Source organism: Phaseolus vulgaris, chromosome 5 (assembly GCF_051622355.1).
Source record: "Phaseolus vulgaris cultivar YP4 chromosome 5, ASM5162235v1, whole genome shotgun sequence".
Classification (NCBI taxonomy): domain Eukaryota; kingdom Viridiplantae; phylum Streptophyta; class Magnoliopsida; order Fabales; family Fabaceae; genus Phaseolus; species Phaseolus vulgaris.
In genome coordinates this window covers 17,202,470-17,212,509 of record NC_143502.1, presented here as the reverse complement: position 1 = coordinate 17,212,509, position 10,040 = coordinate 17,202,470, and positions in this window count along the sequence as shown.

Here is a 10,040-nt window from a genome sequence, read left to right as displayed (position 1 = left end):
GATCAGCGCTCTCGCAATTCCTGACTCCCTGGCGACCTCTGGGCAGTTTTTCTCTTCCTCCACCCGAGCAGCGTTCTCGAACCCCACATCAACATCCACCGTCACCCCATCCCTTTCGGCGGCCACCTCAAATGTTGTATCCACAACTAGCCGATTTACCTGTTCAGGCTCCACACCAGAGGGCGGCGTTGTGGTTACATGGCATACTGATCTCTTGCTCTTGAGGCTGTTTTCATAGCACTTCTTAGCCTTCTTTTGATCAAAACGGATGGTGATGACCACACCCTCCATTGAAGGTAACTTGACCTTCATGTGCCTCGTTGAAGGCACTACTCCTATCCTGCTGAGTGTTGGCCTTCCCAGCAGGATATTATATGCCGAAGAAGCGTTCACAACAAGGTACCTGATCTTCTCTGTGCGCGAGGCCAACCCATCTGTGAACGTCATCCTTAACTCAATGTACCCCCTGACCTCCACTTGATCACCAACAAAACCGTACAAGCAGCCCCCATATGGCCTCAGCTGGTCAAGGTATAACTATAACTTTTCGAAAGTCGGCCAAAACATCACATCTGCCGATCTTCCTTGATCGACCAACACCCGATGAACCATCCTCCTCGCCGTAACAAGCGAGACTACAATGGGATCGTTGTCATGAGGCACAACATCCCTAAGATCTTCTTTGGTGAACGTGATGTCCACATCGGGCGAGTGATCCTCAAAAGCCTCCACTGACATCACGGACCTTGCATATTTCTTCCGCTGTGATGCAGTACACCCACCACCCGAGGATCCACCAGTTATAGTGTGGATCTCGCCGTGAATGGGTACTTCATGTTGTTGTCCCTCACCGCTCGCCGGTTGTGAACTTGACGATTGCCCCGTTTGCTTCTCCAGCAAATAGTCTTTCAAGAACCCACACTTGACCAACTCGGCGAGTTGGTATCCCAAAGCCAAACACGAATTGATGGAGTGGCCAAAGCTCTTGTGGAACTCACACCACGCCTCTGGTTTCGGCCCCGACACCTTATTCGTCGTCTTCTCAGGTACTTTGAGCCTGGCAGCAATGTTCGGAATGGCGATCAGGTCAGCCAATCCCATCACAAACTCGTACTTCGGCAGGCGATTAGACTCTCTAGGCCGCCCTGGCCCCTTCCCCTTGCCCTTCTTTGGATCATAAGGATGATGCATCCTTTGGTCCTTCTTCCCTGTCGCCGCCTCCATCACCCTCTGCGGCTGAATCCTCGTCTGAGCACGCGGCTTGGCTGGAGCCACATTTCCTCTCTTCTCGGAAACTTCGCTCTCAGCGGCGATGTGAGTCACGACACGTCGCCGGATTTCAGGGAATGTGGCGGGGTGGCTTCTGATCAGCGACTCACTAAAAGGTCCAGGCAACACCCCCTTTTTGAAGGCATGTACAAACATATCTTCATCCTTACCTGGCAAGCAAACAATCCGAGCTCCGAATCTGTTCAAAAAATCCTTCAGAGACTCCCCTTGATACTGCCTCACGTCGAACAGATCGTAAGACACCAGCGGCGGTGCCTTGTTCACTATGTACTGCTCAACGAACATCTTGGAGAACTGCTGGAAAGTGGTAATGTGGCCAGTAGGTAGACTGACGAACCAGTCCAGCGCTGTTCCACTGAGAGTGCTCATGAACACCTTGCAGTAAACCGCGTTTGAACCTCCCAAGAGCATCATTTGCGTGTAAAACGCCGTGAGATGAGCCTCAGGATCTTCCACCCCAGTGAAAGATGCTTTCACCGCTATCGCATTTGCAGGGACCACCGTGTCCATGATCTCCTGAGAAAACGGCATGGGAAAATTACGCGGTAGGGACGGGGGTGCAGATCTGTCCCCAATCGCACGCTTCTCCCGTCCCTGAAGGGCTTTACGTAACTCTTCATTGACTCTGTTGAGCTCTTCATTCCTAGCCTGTGAGGCCACTAGTGCCTCGTGCATCCTCTCTTGCTCAGAACGTGATGCAGCCACGTTCTCCTGCAACTTCCTCATCATCTCCATCACCTGCGTCATAGATACAGCGTCCTCTTCGGTTGACGGTGCGACTGAACTGGATCGCGTTGTCCTCATCCTTTCTCAGCAAACTCAACAACTCAAAGAAACTCCAAAAAAACGGTGAAACTCCAGAAAACCGACTGCGACAGCAAGCAGTCGAACAGAAATTACCAAAACTTCAACAAACTCAAACTGCGGTAGGGAATCACCTTTTACACGGCCCCACGGTGGGCGCCAAATGATCCTACCGGTTGACTAAGCTCAAGAACGATGCCTCGTCATGATCTTTCTTCACCAGCTTTAACACCACATGCGCTTCATGTGCATGTTGCAGATGATCTCTCTGAGAACCTGAAAACACAAGATGGCGCCTCTGCGGCCGGTGGCGCTCCGACGCTTAAGTCAGTAATAGGGACACCCAAAAACAGAGAGAAAACTAAGTGTTGTAGAATCGTACTAAAGTGCTCTCAACCCAAAAAACAATGAGCTGTAATCAACGTACCTCTGCAAATTCTGTTAAGTTTACCTTTATACCTAGGTTTTTTCTCTCTCCAGGCAGTTATGCTTTGGACGCGTGGCTCGCATCCAACCCTGCACGTGTCATCATCTGGGCTGGGGTAACAGGTAGTACCCAGCCCTACACGTGTCATCATCTGAGCTAGGATAACTTGAGCGTCATTTCTATGTAGCATCCAACCCTACACGTGTCGTCATCTGGGTTGGGGTAACTGGTAGTACCCAAACCTACACGTGTCATCATCTGGGCTGGGGTAACTTGAGCGTCATTTCTATGTAGTAACCAGTCGCGCGGCCAAGCCTCCTATTCAAGGAGTAATCTAGCACGTAACACGCTCTGGAACACCACCCGACAAGGCGAGTATCGGATGCAACAAAGTACACCGTCTCTGTGATATCGCTCGTTCCAAGTGCCACCCTCCTCATTGCTACGCCATGCATGTTCTAGCTGAGGAAACCTCGCCATCGACGAATGTCCACTCTGGGAATCCCGTCGTCGATGGGCAAGCTGTTTCCTCCAACTCACTCGACCTTCGCGCTCCATGCTGACGTAACAATCATCTTTACTGATCTTACACGCTTGAACTTACTCGCCTGAACCTCCAACATCTTCAACTAAGTTTACTGGGAAACCCAGCGATGTGCTTCTTGTGGCGATGTCAGACCACCTGATCTTCCATTATCTAACACGGCGATGACACAAAAACCTGGCGACAACCGACTATGTACACTGCAGAACGCCACTTCCACAAACGGCGACTATGCTCACTTCTGGACCACTCATCTTTCTCTTGTCCACGTGTCCCGCTAAGCACGCCCCACGTAGTCACTTACTAAACACGTCGTCACACCCGATGACCTGATAGGTACAGGCCCAGTGAATGTGTTGGGGATCACCGTCTCCAGGATCGACTGCGAGAACGGCGTAGAGAACTCCCTTGGTGGAGTGAAAGGCTCGGGCTCATCAATGTCGCGTTGTCCTGTGTGGTTGCGCCACTCGCGGCGCAACTCCTCATTCATGCGGCACAGCTCATCATTTCTCGCCTGAGACGCCGTGAGACCCGCCTGCATGCACTCTTGCTCAGCCTTCGACGCTGCCATTGCCTCTTGCAATCCCTACATCATGCCCATGACCTGCTGCATGGTCATGTCTTCACTCTCAGCGCGCGTCGTACCTTGCCTCGTGGATCTCATCATCTGCGATTTCTAGAACTTCTTCTAGCTGTCGTGCAACTCCAAGGGGTAAAGGAACTCGAATTCGAACGAACACGATCAAGCAGCAACTCAACCAAAACCAATCGGTGAAAACTACACCAATTTCTCAAGGAACAATGGCTCTTGGTATTATCTCGAGGGAACTAGGTTGGAAACTGCAACTGGAACTAAATTCTTGCGGTGGGACTGAATTTTTAGATCGGCCCCACGGTGGGCGCCAAATGTTCCCGCCGGTTGACCAGGGACGTCTTTGTGTGTGGCTTATCCTCGCGAGCTAGGGCACCTTCGTTCTGCACCGTCTGTGAGTACCTGAAAAAAAAGTGGACAAAGGGGAGCCCTCGCGGCCGTTTGCACTCCAACGATCAAGTCAGGTAGCGAGAAACATTAAAGGGACACACCTCCGTATCGGAACACCGTGAATGGATGCTCTGAAGGTGGTCAAATAACTGAGTGACTGGTTTTCTCCCTAATTGCCTGTGCACACAGTGGGTGCGCGAGCAAAACAACTAGGGTGTGTGTGTGTCAACTAAAACTTGGATCTCTGTCTCAAACGTCTAAAGCCCGTTTTAAACGTCTAAAGCATTTAAAGCGTCTTAAAGCACATTTAAAGCGTATAAAAACGTTCAACGCGTTTAAAACGTTTAAAGCATTTAAAGCATTTAAAGTTCTTTAAAGCGTTCGAAACGTAAACTAAATTAATGCGTACCTTAGCGAACTTTCAGGAAAACATTGATGTTTCAATGCTTACTGCCACGTGTTCTTCTGACTTGATTGCTATTCTCTGTGGAGGGCCTTATAACGTCGTAACCCAACTTAGGGATAATCCATCGTGTAAGTCCTCCTTTCTCGAAGTGCATCTAGCGCAAGGGGGTGGCTTTCTGGGTTCCAACTAATGCGCCCCAACCTCTAGTCACTCGCCCTGGGAGTGTATCTACCTTTCTCTCGTACCATGCATGTGGTTCTCCCCTGGGCGAGGCCCTCTCATGGTTCGTATCTGTCCCAGGGTCTCCCAGCGATGGCGTGGGTACTTCACGAGTCAGGTTACCCCCTACTGGTACTAGAACTATGGCCTTGAAGCCACCTTTCTCTTCTTTTTATTACTGTTCTGAGGTACTGAGGCCTCTCGCGGTGTCGCCCCCTCCACGGTCTTTCCTACCCATGGGTATCGGGGGGTGACACCGTCGATGCCTTAACCTGGCGACGCCTCATCTTGGCGACGCCTCATCTTGGCGACGCCTCATCTTGGCGACGCCTCATCGTGGCGACGCCTACACCTGGCGACGCCTCATCGTGGCGACGCCTACACCTGGCGACGCCTCATCCTGGCGACGCCTACACCTGGCGACACCTCATCCTGGCGACGCCTACACCTGGCGACGCCTCATCCTGGCAACGCCTTGAGCGGTCAACCTGTTGACTTTCTTCCCTTGGCCCCCTTGAGGGGTCCTAACATACGTTGACTTTGACTTTGACTTTGACTTTGACTTTGGTCAACGCCCGGGGACGGGACGGTACAAATATTAACAGAATGGCCTCCAATCTACAGATGCGGTAAGGTAGAACCAATATGAAGTTATGAAGTTATGCAGGAAAAGTGTTGTGATGGTATGAAACAGGTTAGAGGCCACCAAGAAGAATAAAGCAAGGTGATGTAGGGGTTATGGGGTGGATATGTTGGGGTGTTGTTCTGCAAACTTGCAGGTAGATGTAGGTTTAGGGGTCAATAAAGGAAATGGTACACAACACTAGTAGTGCAGGACAGTAGCAGAATCTGCAAGGCAAGTAAGGAAGGGTGGAGGAAGTATAAAGGAATGCAGGTGGTGGAAGGTAGGTGAAGTATTCTGTCACAGCATCATTTAATTTCGCAACAGGGGTGCTCAATTTGTTTTATATAGAGGTTAGGCTATGGGACTTTTGTCAAGCAGCTGATGTTGTGCCTTGGTGCTGTCACGGTGCAAGAAGCTGGTGATGAACCAAATATTGATGAGGTTATATACACAAACCACAAGGCATTACTTGGAAAAGAGGGTGGAAATTGTTTATTTTCTGGAGTGTTGCAAAGTTGTTTTTTGAGCCTGTTGTTGCTAGTATTGAAATGGATGAGGGATCAAAGGGCAGAGTATGTGAAGGCACAATGGTTTAATTGGAAGGAAGCTAGAAAGGGAGTTGTCATGAACATCTATCTTTTGACATTAATGCCACATGCTTGTGTAAGTTTGATGGATGGCCACATGGTGGAGATATAGATTTAAACACACAAATATATATATATATATATATATATATATATATATATATACTGGTTATGCAGGTAGTAATCCGTTTTGAACAGGTATATGGAGTAAGGATTGGATGGATAAGTGGGGGTTGTATCAGGTATATGAAGTCCAAAATAGATGGCTACTGAGGCTTGGGGTCTAGGCATGGGTGGGTGCAGCTAATAAAACCATCTCGAGCCAAGGATCAGAGTATCCAGATAACATACATTTGCATTGGTGCGCAGCCATTCTAATTAGATGGATTTTGGGCAAGAAATGAAGGATCAAGTGGATGATAAGTAGGTGTGGGTGGGATAGAACTTTTGAAATCCATGTACTTTTGTTTTCTGGTAAGAAAAGCAGCACAAGTAGTGAATGTAAACGGTTAGTGCTAGTTTTTGTGAAAGATGGAAAAGATGGGGTTTTTGTATAAGGGTTGGAACACTCTAAAGTGTCCCCTTTTTAATTTAATTAATTTTGCTGATAAAAGAAAACATATAAGAACTCTTTTTCATATTAGCGGTTTTTTTTTTATTAGAAAATCTTTTTCAATGACTCTAAACTGATTCATTCTGATCAATTGTTTATCAAATTAATATTTCTATTAATTTTGATTTATGATTGATTAAAAGATTTGGAAAGAATTTAGAAATTTTGCTTTAATAGGTTTATTGAAGAATTCGTGTCCTATACAAATACAATCTCTCTTTATTGTCTTGACTAAGTCGCAGGACACTATACAATTTAGTACTCGAAAATATCAATAGTACTCTTGATTATCAAAGAGAAATTTTGTTCTTTGGTTACAATTTTCTTGGTCAATTTTCGTTGGGAATCCAGCATTTGATTAGAAAAACAGTAAATAGCTTCTTCTTTTTTTATCGTAGTTTAGTTTAAGACTTTCAATTTATATATATATAGAGAGAGAGTAAGAAAAATAATATAAGCTTGTTTTTTGCTATTTTTTCAATCCTTTTTTTTTGTTTGACCAATTTCCATGTTTTCTATAAGTGATTGGCGTGTTTCTTTCTTCGTTTTGAAAAACAAAATGGGAAAACAAAAACTGTTTTGGAGAAAACAAATAATGAAGGGCTCCACAAAGAATATTTACTCTTGACCTTGGAAAGCAAGGCTGCGTAGAGTGGATTCAAATAATTGAACAAAATATGACTGAAATCTTTATTTTAGTGTTAATACTACGAGAGTACATTAGTTATTCAATTCTTAATTTGTTAACAATATTACATTAATCTTTGATTTTACTAAAAGTTAATGTTTCACAATATTTTGTAATTCAAAAACTTAACCAAATGTTTTATAGAATTAGGTATTAATATTATGCACTCATATTGAGTAATTAGCTTGACAAACCCGAAATGAATAATTAGTTGTGTTGTGGTGAAACCGCCGTTCATCTTTCTTTCATTTTAAAGAATTTTTTACAAATTATCCGAGATCGAATATTTCTTATCGAACTGTTTTTTTTTTTTACTATTTTCCTGAAAGTTTGAAAGGGTGGGATACCTGTAAAAATATTATGACGCTCAAGTTAGATGAGGTAAACATGGGTAGTCAAGTTCAGAGTTCAAAATGACATTACCTTTCACCATGAGGGTCCCTTCTTATTTATATTGTTCTAATAGGCTTGTTCTGTCAGAATGGCTAGATCAGGCCCAATAGATGTTAATCCCGCTTTGTAACCTCTAATTGGAATTAGTGTCCTTAACCTGCGATATGACGTGGGTGCTAATTTTTACCAAAAGGTCGTTAGGCCGTCTAGATGGTCAGTCATTCGGGTTTCTGGTTTCATAGTAAACCTCCAGGCTTGAGCACTTGTGAGAAGGCAAAAAGTCGTAAGGCAGGGTGATGTTGCATTGTTGACCATTAAATGTTTAGCCACGAGGCAGGGTGTTTCATTTATGGTGGTGGTAACACGACGTGTGATTGACGAGATATGTGAGTTCGTGTACAGTCACCACATCAGGACCGTTGCTTGCACTTTGATCCGTCACTCGAGATTCATGCGACACTTGGTTTCCCGCTCCTACCTAGTACTATAAATAGCATGGTGTCCCCTCCCTCATTTGTGTGTTTCCCTTTTCTCCTTTCTTGTTTTTCTTCGATCATCTCCGACGTCTTCTCAAAAGATAATCAGTCATTCGTGCACATGCGCCACTGACCGTTGCTCTTCTTTACTAGTACTACGTTGACTAGCCATGTAGTGTACTGTATTTCCCAGATAAATCTAGCATGCCATAACTAGTGCACCTTCGCCTGTGCAGCGAGCCTTCTCTCTTCCCCCAATCTTCCTTTTTTCTGAGATACCGGCTTCACTTCCCGAAAAACAAACAACCTGTGAGAAATCACTCTCTGATCAATCCCTGGAGGTTCGCGTTGATCCGTGTATCCTGTCCGGGCTTTCCAAGCTACCACAGAAGAGTCTCGTCTCGTGGCTCTACACGCGACTCGTCGCTTGGCCTAGGGTCAAGGTTGCAACTTCCTGCTATCATGTTTACTTCCTTCTTTCGCAATTTGTACCTCGGAGGAATTTTTAAACTGGCGTCATAACACTCTCGCGCATTCCTTTGATGTACCCTCACCCTCGTTATCCTTTCATTCTTGGCTGGAAACTTCATCGTGAGGTGTGGGGTGGACAAAATGACTCCCAACCGGTTTAAGAAGGGCCTTCCGAGCAACATGTTATAGGAGGTATGTGTGTCGATAATGAAATACCTGACCTTGATGGTTTTCCGTGTCTCTTCCTATCCAAATTTTGTATAGAGGTTGACATATCCTCTCATGTCCACGCGATCACCCGAGAAGCTGACAATTTGTTCAACGACTGGGATTATTACCTTTGAAGGCAGACTCATCTTCTTGAATGTTTTCCAGAAGAGGACGTCCACGGAGCTTCATGACAGTGTAAATGGTCACCTCGACTGTGATCACCAGAGAATCATCCTAGTCCAAATCAATTCCCTCGAAGTCTTGATCCATAAAGATGATTGGCGGCATAGTCCACTTTCTCCCAATAAAGTTGACTGAGTGTAAGCTACGTATGTGGCGCTTTTGGGATGAATAGGATGTTCCCCCATCAACGAATCTTCCGACAACAATGTTGATCACCCCTTTGGAAGGTCCACCCTTTCCTCTCTCCTTGGTGACCCGTCGATCAGGGGTTCTAGATCTCAGCCGGTAATCTCTTCATCCGCCCATCGACTCTTGATGAGTATCATGACGTGTATACCTTTCGTCTTTTTGTTTGCTCACAAACTACTTCAAGTGACTGGCTTAGACGAGTTCCTCAATTTTTTCCATCAACACGACAAACTATTTTTAGTTTGACCTAAGTTCCTATGATATCGACAATGTCGATTCTGGTCGGTGTTTAGCGGTGTTGGCATTCTCTTGTATGGAGGTATCAGATCGACATTCAGGGCTTCCTCTAATATCCTTGATCGTTCAGAGATCAGGGGGTGTAGTGTGAGAACACAACTTATTAATCATGTGGACTCGTGCCATGCTACAAACTGCACCTCCAAGGTGTCCTTCTTCTTTGTCTTTTTCATTACCAAATAAATCTAATTACTTGACATCTTGGACAAAGAAAATTTGGGATGAACATCAAACACCTCACAAGGGTTCTCAACTTTTGAAAGGATTTTTATCACCAAGTCCTCTCATCCCCAAATCTTCTTTTCCAACATGGCTTGTAAGAAGAGCTTGCCCTTTTGAACTCCACAAGCTCAAAGAACATAGGTTTGTTTCACATCCCACACCATGCACTATCCTATGTGTGAACAAACTAACTATGTTATCTGCAGGAGTTCTAAATTCGAGGTCGAATTCTCTCAAACCTGGGGGGCAAGATACAAACCAAGCCAACAAGGAGATGACCAAACATGCACACTATGAGAAGTCATCTCAACAATCAAGTGAATACCTCACTAGAGATCTAGCAGACTTCACCAGAGGGAGAAATGGACACAAACCAGAGCATCTTTTGTTCTTCTTGTTGGTCTTCTTAAGAAT